The sequence below is a fragment of the Peromyscus eremicus genome, chromosome 14 (genome assembly GCF_949786415.1).
Source record: "Peromyscus eremicus chromosome 14, PerEre_H2_v1, whole genome shotgun sequence".
NCBI classification, from domain to species: Eukaryota; Metazoa; Chordata; class Mammalia; order Rodentia; family Cricetidae; genus Peromyscus; species Peromyscus eremicus.
The window spans coordinates 7372231-7390673 of record NC_081430.1 but is presented as its reverse complement, the minus strand read 5'-3'; positions in this window follow the sequence as shown (position 1 = coordinate 7390673).

The window sequence follows — 18443 nt, the reverse complement described above, 5'->3', positions numbered from 1 at the left end:
TTAAACTAGAATTTTTGGTACCTCTCAAACCTTGTAAAAGGTCAGAAACTGATTGCCTTAGGCCACTTAAATTTCTGAATGCAAATAATATGTATGTACAGATATGTATCTATATAAAACCAAATGTATTTTAGAAACACTGATTGCTAAACTTAAATTTTTTTCAAACTAAATATTCTGAATTATATTTTAAATGCTAGAAAATAATTAAATTAAATATTTTCATAGAATAACCATTTTATCTAACAGTAATAAGTAATACATGATCAAATCAAAATATTCTAGGTACCATTCAGTTTCAAAAGGCCAAATACAGAAATTCTTTTATAATAAAAAAAAGAGTTGCTTGAGATGGCATTTAGATAGCTTATAAAGTTGTTGGCATTCCACTTTGGGTGTGGTTTATTTGTGATGACTTCAGCGGAGACAAAAACCTCATCGCACAATTTCATAGTAGATCATTTCATTCACATTCAGTCATATTATCATACCTCACAAATAGGAAACATTGGCCTCTCCTCCATTTAAGACTATCCTCAAACAAACTACAGATTCATATTCCATCTGGTATTGTGCAGAAGCAAATAAATTACTTCCTTCTGGAATAATGAAAAAAATATCCTCAACCCGCCCCCCCCCCCAACAAGATATTGGGCAAGAAACAAAAACACGAAGATTTTGTTCACAATTTCAAAAAGTTCACAGCACGTGAAATCCTGTGGCATATTTATTCAAGATATGATTATTTTTGTCTTACTTTATATTAATAAATGTATTTCTGCTTGTACCCAAAACTAAGCAAAACAAAAAAGCAAACAAACAAAGGAGGATGAGGAGAAGAAAAAGAAAAAGCCCTCAATGGATTTTTTGGAAAATACACATAGCTCAAAACACAGCAAGCATCCTAGCTACCAGACGCTCCGCCTTCTCCCTCCAGTTCCTTCTCCCTCCAATGCCTCCAACTTTAGTTTCCCAACTCTGTATTCTTCTCTCTTTGTTGATGAAACTTCTACACATTTATCCTCCTTTGCAAAGGAAATTTTTGGAAACTTCCCTTGCTCTCAGCTTGCTAGAAAACATGAAAGTGTTGAGGTCCCTCTGATAACCTTTATTTTTGTGTTGATGTTTCTTTGCTGCCTGAAGCAAAGTTGTGCTGGGTTTGTTGTTTTTATGCTTCTTTGAGTTTTTTTTTTTTTTTTGCAAGATATTTTGACATTTGACAAATAAGAAAAAAAAGTGTTTGTTTCTCTTCTTAGTCATATTATGTCAAGTGATTCATTTCTCCTCTGCTTTTTTTTAACCTCAGGCCTTCCCAGTGGTGCTTCTAAATTTATCGTGCAGCTGTTTAAAAAAAGACACCAGAGTCCTAACATGTGCATGTTCAAAGTACTATAAAGCAGGCCTATTTTTGAATATTTAACAGTTCAATATATATGACATACATATAAGCATCTAGGAATTAGAAAGGCTCTGCCAGACTCTCCTGGTTCCAGAATCTTCTAAAAGCTTGAGGTACAAACTGTTATCCTCTACTGTTAATGCTGTTATGATATGTGCCAAATTTAAAATATGTGCCATTGACCACAACTTATATTTTAGGCAATAGTCTAAACATTAGAACTGCAACATAAATGTGGCATCAACACTACATCCAAGTATTTCACACACCTTTGAAGTACAACTTAGTTCAAAGGAAAGAGCTGTGTTAATCCCTAGAACAAACAAAGTCGCAAATATCTCTCCCTGACACAAGCCTAACTAAAAAAATTAAAACGTAAGAGAGACAGCTCTTCATAAAAAAGGAAATTTATGAAATATTTTAGATTAGAATAAAGAATGTGGATTTACCTACAAGGCTTTTGACCAAAGTTAATATCCCTTAAAGATAAAAAAAATACTCTCATCAAATGAGGTACACGAGGAATTTGCTGCAACATAATAAAGGATAAACATGAAGAACCCACTACTACTAAACAGAGTTCTAGAAATCCTTGACAGATTGGTGAGGTAAGGAAAAGTTCAAATTGTAAAGAAAGAAATAAAATCAACCATTTACAGATAGTATGCATATCTTTCATATATAAAATTACAAAAACTAAATACACACACACACACACACACACACACACACACACACACACACACCCCTGTTTGAAATAATTAAGGAATTCATTAAAATTGAAAGATAAAAATTGACATAGAAAATCGGTTGCATTTATGAACACTAGGAACTATCAATTTTACAAAAAAAAAAATTTTCTCTTACAATAACCTATACAAGAATAAAAAGTTAGTAACAAACATAGCCAACAAAGTGAAAATCTTATACATTAAATGTTGTAAATTTGTTGGCAAAATATTCTAGAATACAAATAAAGTGACATTTCATGTTCATATATTAGAAAAATTATATTATGAAAATACTCATGCATCAAGTACAATGTACAGATTCATCATGGTCTCTTTCAGAGTCCTACTGACATATTTTAGACAAACATAAAAAAATTGTTAAAACACATTGGGAGCTTTCAAAGATCCTGAATAGACAGATGATCTTGAAATTGAACAGAAGTTGAAGCACCATACTTCCGGACAAAAATATATTCCAAAGCTACAGTGATTAGAATGACTTAGCGCTAACATAGACTAACATATGGACCAGTGGAAGAGCATTCAGAGCTCAGAAATAAACCCATACAGCACATTCAACTCATTTTTGATAAGAAATCCAAAACCCCTCAGTTTAAAAAAATATCTTAAGTAAAAAAATGAAATAAAAAAATGAAACAAAATAATGCTGGGAAAATTGGATTTCTAAATGTAGTTGAATGAAACTGAGCCCTTAACTTAAAACATGGACAGTGATAACATCAAAATCAATCAAAGTTTTTCACTTTGACCAAAGATATCAAAACTTTGAGAAGAAAACATAGGTGACATTGAGCTTGGCAACAATTTCAAGGAAGTCGCACAAAAGCACAGTGAACCACAGCATAGTCGGGCAACTGCGATGACGTTGAACAAAAAGTCTTAGGGATGTCTAGAGAAACCAAAGCAGAGTGGAAGAACAACCTACTCATGAAGTATAGAGGTGACAAGGAGTTAGTGTCCGAAAACACAAGGAACTGCTAGAACTCAATGGTGAAAACTAAATAAACCCTCCTACCAAGTAGAAAAAAGACTTGAATAAATATTTGTCAAAACTATGTACAGGTGACAAACATTGTTTGGAAAGATAGCCAGAATCACACTAATCACCGTGGAAAAACAACTTCAAACCATAGTGACATCCCATCTCACACTTGTTTGTGTGACTAACCAGCAGAACAACCAAAGAAATGTGCCAAAAACAGGGAAGGAAAACAAGACCCTTTATAAACTGCTGATGAAAATATGAAGTGCTATGTTGAGCCACACTCTGCAGTTTGGTTGTGGTTTTCTGTAACAGTCTCTGTCTGTTGCAAAGTTTCCTTGATAAGGGAGGGAATAATGCAGGAGAGGAATAAGAAGGAGTCTAAGTGCTAGAGGACTGGGGAATTTGCTGAGATTGCATCTCCTAGTAATGTCTGAAGCTACAACCAGAAAGTCTCACCAATACAACTGTCTATGCACAAGCTGAACAAGGACAATAACAATAGGAATACTAAAGTCAAGGGTGAAAGGCCATGCATGAGATCTCACCCTAAACAAAGAACCTCAGGAAACAAAGGAATGCTGAGTGGGAGAAATAGTCTTCCCCAGGGAAGAGCACTCTAATTAGTTATCAAACATCAAATAGTCAAATCATATATACAAGTAACATTATACAGCTGAGTAGTGATATATGCATATTAGGAATATGTGTGTACATATATAACAAAGTGTGTATGTGTGTGTGTGTATCTGTATATGTATGTAACAAATTAATGAAAAAAGGGATGAATTTGAAAGAGCAAGGGAGGATATATGGGAGAGTTTAGTAGTAGGAAAGGGAAGGGAAGAGAGAAATAATCTAATTAAATTTTTCTCACTATATTATGTAGTATTATAATCTCAAAAATTGAAAAAAAGTATTTTAAATGGTAGAGTCACTACCAAAAACAGTATAGAAATTCCTCAAAAAATGACAAAATGATTCAGAAACTCACTTCCTTTTATATATCAAAGTGAACTGAAATCATAAATATAATTTGTATCAGTGAGAAACACATTGAGTATGAAGGAAGTAGTAAAAATGCATTAGATCCTTATGAAAATATATCTGGAATAGTTTTAATAAGTTTAATATCAGTAGATTGAAAAGATAATTGTTTATACTGTACTCAAGTATTAGTATGTTCAGAGGGAAATGGTAGTGAGACTCATAAATATATTAATTATAGTTATATATAAAGAAACAGAGCAGTCATAATTGGAATTGATATATTGTCAAATTCTTTATATGTATTTCTTTCATATTAATAAATTGTACTGAGGCATAATATATTATCTTTAACCATAATATGAAAATAAACTGTTTTTTTAACTAAGTAAGATAAATTTCCTGAAAACTAATCTTGGAAATGATCCTCCTGGAAGTTGATGACCAAAGATAAATAATGTCTGTAAAAAAAAAAAAATTGAAAAGAAAAAATGCCCACAAAATTTTGTGCTGCAATTGTAAATTTAACCATGAATTAAATTAAAAATTATGGAAAAGAGATTCATGATGATTTGAAGATGGATTTGTAAGATGTGCATACATTTACAACATTTTTGTTTGAAGGAACAAATGTTTGTAAATAGGAGAAAAAGAAATGAATTCAGTTTATCAAAGACAGTTTGAGCATGAAGGTTCATTTCAGCATTGTTCACCATATCTAGAACATATGGAAACAGACTGAACCTTGCATGAACAGATATTCAGAACTGTGATAGACAGATAGATGACAGATAGATAAATAGATAGATAGATAGATAGATAGATAGATGATTGATAGATAGATAGATAGATAGATAGATAGATAGATAGATAGATAGATAGACAGAGGAATAAACATAGATATATCTAGAATGCATAATAGTGTATATTTATATGTAGCAGATGTTTATTATATGATAATGTAATATCACATATATTGGCATATATACCAAAAAGATATATACATATTGAAATATTTCTACTTTTGCAAAAGGAACCTTTGCCGTATATGTCAAGGTGAATAAACCTGGAAAGCATGATGCAGAGTGCCACAGGTTGGTACACAGAGTACTATCACAGGATAAATGGAGTGAATCCACTTAGATGAGGCCTCTGCAATAGTCAAATTCAGGGAAGCATAAAACAGAATGTTGACCACCAGGGTCATGAAGAGAAGTAAATAAGTACCTGCTGTTCATCTGGATGAAAGATTCAGCTAACATGACAGAGTCTTGAAATGGGCTGTACACCATGTGCTGGTAGTTAACAAAGTAGTGCTACCTTGAACACTTAACAAAATTAATAGTGTAGATTCCATGTTAAATGCTATTTCATATTGAATAAGCAGGCAAACAAAAAATTCAAAGGGGCAAGAGGAAAATTGGAAGTGATGTATATTTTTGCTACCTGGTTTGTGGCAATAATTTTAGAGCTGTAAACATGTGTGAAAACTCATAAAGATGTGCACTTTAAATATGTGTCACTTTTGTGCACCCAATACACATCAATAAATCTATCAGAAAATAAAATAAAAAAAGGATCTAGAATCCATTCAAATTGAATAGCAAAGGCTTCTGATGAAATCTCTGTAATCGTGTCTACCCAACCACCAAAGAATGATAGAGTTTGGTGCTATCTAGAAGAGAATATGAGAAATAGAAAGAGGAAATGAAAAGTATAAAAGAAAAAGTGGATAGTCTCAAGCACTATTTAGAAATGAGGTCCTTTGTAAGTCTTATATTTTTATGTCTCTTAACTTGGACTTTTATATTCTCACTTAGCATCTTTTTATACTTAAACCCATTTTTCCTTGGTTTTAATTACAGTCTTTACCTACTAACTGTGAAATTTGCTCTCTGGTCTCCTCATCTGATTCATATACTCAGTCTCCTGAGTCCTGAAGCCTGGGTATGGCCACTACGATGCTCAGTGCTGACTGACACAGCTTCCTTTGGACCTCCAGTCTACAGAAACACCAGCAGCCTCCAAAGTGGCACAGCTCCCCAGATTTCGAGAAGGCTTTTGGTGTGTGTCTTCCTTCTCCCTTCCCCCTGCTTCAACATTTGTAAAAAGCTACCACAAGTCCTGTGCATTTTGACTTTGTTATAACTCTTCTATCTTGGTTTCGTCATTGTTACTGTTAATGTTGAAGATGATATTTTTACTGTTGTGTTCAAAGAGCACTTGGAAGACTTTACTTACGTGCTGATGTTTTTCTAAGATATTTTCAGTATTGCTTCCAGAGAGGGTTTAAACTCAGAATAAATGATGTCATTTAAACCATATAAACTTCTTTGCCCTTGATTTTTCAAAGGCTTTTCGTGATGCACCATTACTTTAAACCTTTAACTGAATGGAAGGATCCTACACACTGTAGCTTCTTCCTGTCTCTCCAGACTCATCCTGAGCCACTCTCTTCCTACTCCCACCACCTGCCAAGATACTTCTTTAAACTAAATCTCAATTGTATCTTCTTTCAAGAGTAAACCTTCTGGATTAAGGACACCCAGTGGTTTGGATGAAGTTTGGCTGAGTCCTCTGGGAGTTCATATGTTGGAAGATTGGCTCTCATTGTGCTGCTATTGAGATGAAAAGATGCTGGAGAGTAGGAGCCTCTTGGGAGTTGCTCAGGTCATGGTGAGTAGTACCTTTGGAAGGTAGTGTTCTTTCCACAGGACTTCTCAGTTAACTTTTGTTTTAGAAGAAGGATGCCTGGCCTCCTCTACTAACTCTGATCCTCATCCATTCCCAACATTGGGATGCCATCTACTCTGAAGTCCTTATTAGAACCAAACTGATGTGGATACTAAACCTGTGTAACCTGTGACCCTCCAGAACTTAAAGCTAAATAAACCTCATTCCTTTATAGCCAGCTTCTGTTTTTTTTTATAGCAAAATAAAAGGGACTAACATAGGTCCACTGTGACCATCTCAGGGTTATCATTTCTCCAAAGGTTCTTTCCCCTAAAACTATCATGTTTACAGATAGTAGGTATTTGGATTTCAATATACGAATTGTGAGGAAGTACCCATTTTTTCTTCTATTTTGTTTTTATTTTGTATTTCCTTATATTTAATTTAATAATATTTATTAGCTATAAATTTCATCGATTTTATATATAAATTTTGTATTTTTATATATAAATTTACTTATTGACTATAAATTAACAAATATAATTTTGACATATTAATACATGTATCTAAGTACTTTGATCATACATAGCCACACTACCCTCTGTTGTATATTTTGCCTGCTTCCTATGGTCCTTTCTTCCCAAACAGTTCCCTTTCTGCTTTCCTGTCATTTCTTCTAATCCAGATTCCACATCTGAGAGAAAATAAGTGATACTTGTTTTCTGATTCTGGCTATTTCTGCTTAAAATGATGATCCCCAATGCCAAATATTTTCATGTAAATGGTCTGATATTGTTCTTCTATGTTTTAATTAGGCACAATTAAATTAGATAGATAGATAGATAGATAGATAGATAGATAGATAGATAGATGATAGATGGATGGATGGATGGATAGATAGATAGGTAGGTAGGTAGATAGATAGATAGATAGATAGATAGATAGATAGATAGATGTCATGTTTTCTTTAATCATTGATTCCTTAATGAGCACCCAGGATGATGTCATAAAGACTGTAGTGAATTTGACCTTGAATATAGAGGGCTTGTCATTTTACAGGACACACTATATAATAGTACCTTGAGGTTGGTTTTTTTTTGTTTTTTGTTTTTTTACTCTTTGGGGAGCCCACTACCCAGCTCACAAACAATCACACAGAGACATTCTTTCTTATGAATGCCCAGTCTTAGATTGGCTTATTTCTAGCCAGCTTTTCTTAACTTACACTATCCTGTCTACCTTTTGCCTCTGGGCTTTCACCTTTCTCTATTTCTGTATATCTTTGTTAGCTTTTCTTTCTGAGTGGTAGGCCCCCAACATCCTCCTCTCCTCCTTTTCTCACTTCTCCTGCTTCTCTTTTTTTCATTCTATTTATTCTGTCTGCCTGGCAACCCCACCTATCCCTCTCTTGTCTAGCTATTGACCATTCAGCTCTTTATTAGACTTATCAGGTTTTAGGCAGGCAAAGTTACACAGCTTTACAGAGTTAAACAAATGCAACATAAAAGCATACAACACATCTTTGCATCATTAAGCAAATATTCCACAGCACAAGAGAATGTAACATATCTTTAACTAATATTCTACAACAGTACCTGAATCTGAAAAGAAAAAATAAAACACCTTATTTGATTGTGTGTCTTAATTTTCCAACATGAGGCTTGGAAGCAGGAATGACTCCACTCACTCTCATTTTCAATGACCCACGGGAAGAATTGGGCTCTATGTTCTCCTATGGTCATAGAAAGAATCTCATTGAACCACAACCCTGAACATTTTTCTAAGTCAGTTTAGGCTCCTTGTGCCAAGAAAATATCAGGAAGTACAAAGAGTCATCCTAGAAACACACCGTGACCAGGAGAAGAAATATCTGTGATAAAATGATGAAAATGTATTTGTGTTCAAGGTTGATAGTGTAGCATCAAGTGACTTTATTAGAAGATCTAATAATAATGCAAAGGCACATTGTCCATTGAGAAGAATTCTAACCATGGGTTTAGATCTTGCAGATGGAGTATGGGTGACTCTATCAGGCAAGCTACTCAATAAGCAAAATTAACTTCTGGAAATGAGAGAGCACAGTAGAGAAAGTGATGAATCATCATTAATGCATACTGAGCTTAAATGCAGTCCCTCCATTAATACTAAAAACACTTTTAAGTTTCCAAAGAAAGATCAATTAAAAGTCCTAGAGATGCTGTTACTTCAAGGATTGATAGAACGTTCTAGCAGAACTGTGTGACTTAGTTACGGCTATAATCAATTTTGCAATGCTCGGCTAAGGTATTCTCTTTAGCGCTGATGTGCCACCCTTCCAACTGAGAAATGGACTGTTGAGTACCAAGTGCTGTAACCTTTACTGTGGCTTTCCCTCAGCTGCAGACAGTTCCATGTCCATGGATACAGCCTTTCACCAGAAGGTAGCCTATGTTCTGGGACTGGGAAATGTGAAGGTGTAAAGTTTGGCCCACATCCACCAGTTTGGGGCACTTCTGAAGGATGATCTCATGAGCCAATCTCTTAACTCATCTGAGACTTCAAGTACAACCACATTGCCATTATCCATTTGGGTAATGTAAGAAAATACTGGCAACAGGGTAGAACAAAAACAGAAATTTATTTCTCATGACGTGAGAGGCTGAGCATCAAAGATCAAGGTACCAGTGGGTCTGTTGTCTCCTAAGAGACAATCTCCGAATCCGGCTTACTCCAGAGACGAGGAGCACTGTGAGCAGAAAGAAGAGCAAGCTACCTGAGCACCGTGGGGAGCCTCAAACGGTCTAAATCCTGTGCACAAGGGAGATGCTTGCACAGCTTAACCAAATCTTTAGCCTCATCTCTTAACACCATCACATAGCCCAGTGAATTTTAACAGCTGAATTCTGGGAGAGACTTATTTACACTATAACAAACTTTGTGCGTCCCCCCCCCTCTCTCCCTTTCCCTCTCTTCAACCCCTTTTGGTGTTTGAAAGTCTTCTGGTGCACTTCACAATAAGATTTTGTCATGGAACCCTCATCCCAGATTCTGACTCCATGACAGGCAATCTAACAACCTAACACCCTCTCTTTCCTGGCTTTTGGCTATATTTGTCAACTTCCTTCAGAGCGTTAATCATTAGTAACTTCATACTTGTCTAAGTTTTTATTTTCTTATATCAAATACTAATACAGTTGGGGGACACCTGTAACTGATTTTTCTTGCCTCTGAATCCTCATATTTTATTGATCTTTTTCTTGTTTAATTTTTGTTTTGTGGGTTTGGAGTTTGTTTGGTGTGTGTGTGTGTGTGTATGTGTGTGTGTGTGTGTGTGTGTGTGTGTGTGTGTGTGTTTACATTTTGAAAGAGATGGAGAATATAACGTTGTGTGAGCAGTGAGGTGGGAAGGATCGCAGAGGAGTTTGGGAGAGGAAAAACATACTCCCCAAATTGTTTTTGAGGTTTTCTAGTGTTCCTGGCTTCCTTCTCTGAATGTTTTACGATGCTAAAAGGGAAACACTATTCAGTTCCTTGACTCCACCCATAAATCCAGTGAAAAATATCAGTATCAAATCCTCTACTCCTTTCAATACAATCACACATTTCCAAAAACACGGTCATTACATACTCATTCACCTTCTGTGGTCCTTCTGTGATTACTGCACTCACACAGCAACATAAACTAGGAACTACAGAGTCACCTTGCCCTTTTCTCTTCTTTACCAGGCAGACTTTCTGTCAAACCTTCTCCATCATGTTTCTTGTCCTCAGCATAAAGGCTTATTTTGATTGCTAAGCTCACTAAGGCATTTATAGACTGGGTTTCTAAACCATCAAAGTATTTTGATTGTCTTTCTCTATCTTTCCTAAAAGGGACAGGGATTCCAAGTAAAGTTGCCTAAATTTTACTTTTTTATCTGTTCCGAGGTAATAAACACATTATGAGAATAGAATTGTTCAGAAAGTTGTTCATGACCCATTTCTTTCAATGCTAAAAGAAAATAATAGTACTCACATATAATTGTGAAATAAAATCATATCAGACATTTAATATTCTAAAATATTGTGGGGCTGGCATGATCGACTCAACAGATTTTATCTATATTCTTTCTTTTGAATACTAGAAGTAGTTGCTTATTCAAGACTTTAAATTTCTCCAGAGAATCATCTGTGTTAGGCAGGTGGGGGATAGGAACTGAATAGATTTTGCTCTCCACCACTAAACAACTCATGGTACTAACATTAATTTAACTTCTTGAAACTCACATACTGTGAATCTAAATGTATTTCCAAAGCTTCAGTGAATATGAACTGTAAGACTTAAGTGGAAAGGGACTGGTCAGAAACATATAAATTAAAAAGAGACAATATAATCCTAGCAAGAAACAATCATTTCATAGGCAAAAGGCTGAGAGACGAATGTTCTCTGAAATATTGAAAGGCAAAGCAGAGAGCATTGCTAAAACTCTACAACACTGGGAGGAAAATAAAATTTTGCAAAATAGAGCTCAATCAGAGAATGATTTTGAAAATGTTTTATTTAAAGCCTCCAGCTGAGACGGCAAACTCAACAACTTCAGTTATCAAAGACTCTAATCCATTCGGTAAAGCTCCGGGAAGATGGGAATGAACAAGCTGCTGCCCAGACGCTGAACTCAAGTTAGTAGAGTTTCGTAGTCTTGGAACCAGCTGCACCATATGGCTGCTAAAAATCCACTCATCAGGAGAAGCCATAAAACTCGAGGCATAAAACCTGTACCCATTAAGGATCAAAAACAACCAATGACAGAGAATTTGCCAGGAAGGAACATAAAAAAGATCAGAACTCTTCAAAACTCCCCTTAGGAGGGCATACTGTGTATAGCTCCGTAACAGACATAGAGGCACATCCCAGAGCTAGGCACCAAAACACCCAGCCTGTACACACCCTTGACAGTAAGGAACCAAGGGCTTTCACTAGTATATGTCCGTGAATTTGCTTCTTTCCCCAGATTTTCAAAATGAAGCAAGCACTATTTTTCATAAGGCAACAACTTTGAAGTATAAAAAACATACATTACTAAATCAAAATAAAGCAAACTCTGAGTCACCTATGAGAAATTCTCCCTCTCATACTCCTAGGTCCCAGAATGTTTGCATGAACCACATCAATTTTTGGATTTCATTTTTTAAATCAACAATGACCAAAGAGGAATGGCCTCTTGAGGGAGAAAGCTACCAGTGGTCTCTTGTCATGTGTGGGAGGATGCATTCTGCACACACTCAGTGCATCTGTGCCCAGAATCTAGCATTCATATAATGAATGAAGTCATGATTTTCTCAGATCCTCACACACCCATAGATTTTTCAAAATTAGGAGTAACATAAATAATAGGTTGTAACCACTCAAAATGTAAATTTATTTTTTGTCTCTTCTAGCTCTTGTAGATTTCACTCCATGGGAGAACATCCCTCCAATATTTGGTGAAAACCTGGGTCTCAAGGATTTTGCTTATTCTTTATGTAGTTGATCCCCTTGAATCACAATTGCTATTGCATTCTCTCCAGAACAAAAGTTTTACTGGCAGAATTAACTTGGTCAACCATAAACGTAATCCCTTAGATCAGCTTTATTCTGGAGCCTGTAAGAGGGGCCAGAAGCATTAACAGTCACATTTGTTGTTGTTGCTGTTTTGTTTTGTTTTTGTTTTATTGAAAACAGACTTTTTTCATACAACATATTCTGATTATGATTGTCCCTCCCCCAACTCTCCCCAGTTCTTCCGCCTTCCACTGCAGTCCAGGTCCACACCCCATAACCTTTCTGTTTCTAGTTAGAAAACAACAAATGGTCATCTAAGGAATAATAATGAAATAAGGTAAAGTAAAATAAGATAAAACAAAAACAAACAAATCAGAAGAGGACAAACAAACAGAAGAAAAGGAGCCAAAAAAATAAAATAAAAAGCCCAAGAAATGCTCAAAGATCCAGAGAAACACAGGTTCATACACCCAAGAATCCCATAAAAACAAAAACCAGAAGCCATAATACATACAGTCACATGTTTTAAGTCATCATCATTTGTAGACACTAGCCTTTCTCTCTTTCTCTCTTTCTCTCTCTCTCTCTCTCTCTCTCTCTCTCTCTCTCTCTCTCTCCTCATTTGCATAGATTTTTCCATTACTCCTCCACCTTTTGAAATGTCAAATCTAAATTTCTATCTTTTACTGCTCTAAGCAGGTAGCTCAGATTTTTGTTTTAGAATCCAAATAAACTTTGGCTTGCCTCTATGGAATGGAATTTCCTCAGGCCTCTAGTTCATCTCTTTTTAAACAGAATGTTAATTCATCTCTATCCTATATGACCACAAGAATCAGCAGGATTTGCCTATCCTGTGCTCAGACAAATGTCAGGATGAAAGGTGTTTTGGACAGCTTCAGTATTCTTCTGGCTCTGTCACCAAGCAACAGGGTTGACTTCTGCTTGCCCACTACTGCCTTGGATGTGACTTCCCAGCCACAAACTTGGAATTCAGTTTACCACGTGGAAGTCTATTCACGAAGCTTGAAAAAGTTCTACTGACTTGATAAAGCATTCTCTCTTTGTGGGGTACATGAAACAGTTCAGTATTTGCAGTTTTGAGGCAAGTCTCCAACATCCTTCTACCATCTTACAGTTTCATTCTTTCTTCCTGAGCTCTAAAATAATGAATCAGCTTCTCATCATTTTTATATAGGAGTGAGTTCCAAAGATGTTAGATGAATTATTCTTTTCCATGAACAGCTCTATCTAACAAACAAATGAAGGATCTGAAAGGACAATTCATTGTTAAAACCAGGACACATACACACGTGTGTATGGCACTGTAATGTATATTATTTTAAAATCTCAATAGTAAATGACACATATGCATATGTTTGTACATGTGTGCTTTTACATCTCACTATTCAGGCACTCGATGCATATGGAGACTCTGACAGCATTTGTGATGGATGGAAACCTTTAGTTCTAATAAAACATTCCTTGGACACAAGTGTGCTCAAGAGGAAACTGTAAAACTTCCTCTGAGGGTGCAGATGACTAAATCAATAATCCTGATCAACAACCTATGGCTGTTCCAGAAATTCCTGACAAGTGAGAGTCAAAATCACTGATTTCTAAGTTTTTCTCCTTTTGCTTTTGACATCACTGAGAGAAACGAAGCTTATCTGTGTTTGAAGGTAAAAATAATGCAAGGAAGAATCACAAAAGAGGAGCCTTAGCACCAGAGGTGAGCCCTTGTCTTTTATCTGCCAGAAGAGAAAGACAATAGTCCTTCTGAAACTATTGCCTCAGAACCAATAACTGAAGTCCGGTATCTAAGTATGAATTTGAAACTGCATCTTAATTTTAAAAAAAGCACAGAAGTATATAAAAATATGACTATGATGTCAATTATTTGACAATTCAAATAAAAACAGAAACCTCCAAGCTCAAGAGGAAAAACAACTCTGTATAAATTACTCCATGTAGATTATTGAGTGGACACTCTACCTGCAAAATAAGAACATCAAGTATCCTTCTTGGTTAATCCTAAACTATTTTCTCTCTCTTGATTGTTTCAAATTATCATACAATTTTAATGTGTGTGTAAACATAGGAAGATATGAATGCATTTGAAATTCTGTGATAATGGTATTTGTAGATCAAGAAAAGCAACAGTGAAGAAAAATAACTTACTGTAACTGTAGTAGGACACATAGTTTTGGACCACAGATAATATGAATAAGGTTACAAGAACAGTTAAATTTGTACTAGATTAGATCTACCACATCATAAAGAAAATTATTTAGCAAATTGATAAAGGAAATGCATCTATTTATACTTTAGTCATGGAGTGGTATCTTAGTTAGAGTTTCTATTACTGTGAAGAGACACCATGACTACACCAACTCTTATGAAGGAAAACATTTAACTGAGGTGATAGCTTGCAATTTCAGAGGTTTAGTCCATTATCATCGTGGCAGGACATGGTTGCATGCAGGTAGACATGGAACTGGAGAAGGAGCTGAGAACACTACATTTTGCAGGCAACAGGAAGTAGTCTGAGACAGTAGGCAGCATCTTGAACATATATGAGAATTCAAAACTGCCTCCACAGTGACGTACTTCCTACAACAAAACCATGCCTACTCTTAGCAAGGCCACACCTCCTAAGAGTGCCACTCCCTTTGGGGGCCATTTTCTTTCAAACTATCACAAATGGGAGTGCAGGGGGAGACTCCATGTTTTTCCTCATCTTTTCTGTAGCAGTGTGAAATCTGTGAATTGTTAGAAACATGTGGAATCTCTTTCAAGGAGGCAGGTTCTTCCTCTGGCTGGAACAAGAGGTTCATCTGTCCTTCTCCCCATGGTATTTGCAAGGTTTTAATGGTTTGGGGTCTATTGTTTAAATAACCTGAAAGCTGACAAGAGGGCTACACGTAACTCTTTTTTAGAATATCTCTTCTTCGTTGAGGGTGCTTATAGGGAGAGAGCAATAGTGTTCTGAGCCTAGAGGATAACTCACTCAAAGGTTTGGAACAAATAGTCCACAGTCTTCAAATGGCAGAAAGAGCAGTGCATGCTTTTTCCAGGGAAACAGTCCTTGGTTACATAGCCACTAGGGAATGTGAGAACAATCGTCACATGTTTGAATCAACCACATGGAACAGGAGATAAACACATTTCTAGGTGTAGAAGAAAGATGACCAAAAGATAGATGGAGTTGATACTTGTGTCAAAGTAGGGTATCACCGAAAGTTGCAAGGTTCTTCATCATCTGAGGATGGACAGGAAGATGTTAATCACCTGAGGATGGAGTCTTAGCTGATTCACTGTTCTGGATTCATGAATGCTGTTCCATCACTCAGTTCCATATCTGATACTTAAGGCAAAGTGACTGGACAGGCATGTCTGTTGGCTCCCTGTGGTCAAGGGGCTGAGCAGTGACCCCCCAGCTGGCCTTGAACTCAGTTTTGTAAGTCATTCAGAGTTAGAAAATACTTCTGTGACACAGACCTTTCAAAGTGGTTAGCTTCTCCAACTGGCTCTAAACTTAGTCTAAGAAAACCTGAAATTCTTTGTTCAATTCCTCCATATGCTTCTTTTTTTTATATAAAGTTTTCAATCATGAAACTGTTCTTTACAGATTTCATAACTTTAAAACTTCATGTGATACATTGACAGGCCAAAAATATCAGTTTCCTTTTTCATCATCTGTGCTATTGTGATTTATGATTTCTTTTTATTTGGTTCTCGTCTTAGATTTTTGAAGTAGTAGGTAGGCTAGGAATCCATTCTTTGAACTGAATAATATATAAATATCAGAACTGGAGTACAATAACGGGTCTGTTGTGCATCACACAGGAGAGCCAGTAAGATAAATAATGTAGCTGCATAAAAATACCTTATTATGCTTATTATAAACTTCTTTGATTTTGTATAAACACAGACACATTGGTGTACTGCACAGCCTCCAAAACATAGATCAATTGATATATGTATTCATTTTCAGTATTTTTAATCACTAAATGGAGGTTACAGTAAGTTCATCTTACTGTACTTGGAATATTATTCTATACATGCAGAACAATAACCTCTTTTTCCATATGTGTCATATTTATTTCCACAATGGAAAAGTGATGACAGAAATTTTTTTAACAAAAAGTTTCAAAAAGTAAAACAACAGTAGATTTCCCATTAAGCAAAGAATTCAGTACCTCATTTTTCAGCCAGTTTGAAGGAGCTCTGAGATTGTCCTGGCTTTGGAATAGATACTTCTTTCCAGCCAAAACTCTTCAGAGATGTTCAATAAGAACAATTTCCATTCAGGAATTCCATCTTTCATAAGCCAGGTGTCAAAACTGTCAAACCTTTGGACTGTTTAGTCTTATCAAACCTAATAAAACAATCCTATGTTACCACTAGGAAACATCATGGTGCTCTTTTCCTCACTTTTTAATTCAACTCAGTTTACTAAAAACCAGTTTTGCATTCTTGAACATCTTGTTCAGATTTTGAAAGGAGATTTCATTTGAAACTGTGTCAATAAAAAGTTATTCAAATACACACATGAAGAAAGGGTGATATTCAGACAGATATATTCTGAATTTAAACTATGAGACAGGAAGTATGACAGATACGCTTTCTGAAGAAAAAAATCAGCAGTAGCTATTGGTAGTTCATGTGGCATGAGATGAAGCTGGCTGGGTGTTGCTTCCTGCCAGATGTTGAAGTTCAGTATAGAAGCAGGGTTTTGCTGCTGTCTCTGCAGCAAGGGTTGGTCTGAGAGAGCATGGCTTCCCTTTCAAAGCTCTGCATGAAGCTGTCCTTGTTTTGCATTTCACAGTTTGCAGTTCTATAAAGGAACACACTAGAATTTTTCAAATCAAGTAGTTAAAGTGTCACCTGCAGTGGCCGTTGTTCAGATGAGTTCGTGAATGTTACATTTAACCAAAGTCTCTCTCAATCCTCTGCCATTTTATTAGTAACTAAGAATGATCTTCATTTTCCTGGGTGGGCGGAGCAACTATTAACATGTTTCTACAGCAGAGGAAAAAACATTATGTAGGATGATTTCTGTAAACTTATCTAGTTTTCATTTCCTGATTTGAGAGAGAATGATAAAAATTACTCCTTCATAAACCCATCCTAGCCTGCAGACGATCTCAGCAATCTTCAGACTGAAGAATTCCTGGCCATTAAGGAGATACAAAGCTCTGTCAACCAAGTGCAATTCCAGGATTGAAGAATTGCAAATCATAAGAAATAAGTGGCTATATTAACCAAGTTCCAGATTGTGCATTAGGTACTGCTGTGCGTAGTATTATATCTAAGGGTCTCAATTGTGCCATGAGGCCCTGGATCAGCCCTGCCTTTATTTAACAGAGGGTTAAGTATGAGTCTTTCAAATCACTGTGACTATTTTATATTTTGTGATTATAAATTACAACTCTTGGTATAGGTATTCCATAAGGTTTAAGACTAGGACTTTGAGTCTCACAGCAATATTAAGTAGGCACAGCCCGCTCTTCTAGAGGGAGTCCTTCACTGGCTGGATTCTTTAGTACCTTCCAGAAGGTTTGGTCTTGTTTACTTTGACTGAATTCCTCTAGACCAGTGGTTCTTAACCTTCTAATGCCTCAACCTTTTAATATAGTTCCTTGGGTTGTGGTCACACCCAACCATAGAACTATTTCATTGGCTACATCACAACTGTTGTTTCGCTACTGTTAAGAATTGTAACGTAAAATTCGTTTGGAGACAGAGGTTTGGCAACTGGGTTGGAACCCACAGGTGAGATTCACTGCTCTAGCTGGATTCTGGAGTCCAGTCCTAATACTTACCACTGAATCCAGATCTTTTATTGCTGCCTGCAAGCATATTTCATTGTCAAATGAGCTCGAGGTCAAACCTTAGGCATCACAACCAGCAACTGCTAGAACCAGAACCATCTCAGCCCTCACTGCTCCTGTGGAAGTGCAATGTATTATCAGTTTATTTGCTACATGGAAAAACTGAAAAGCACTTATTTTAGGAATTTTTGTGATAATGGAAATATGGAAATTTGTCTTGGTGTCTCCTTAGGAGTTCTTTTTATCATTGTATCTGACTCAAAAACATCTGTTCCTCCCTTCATCTGAAGGAAGGACTCATGCAAGGAGAGCCTCC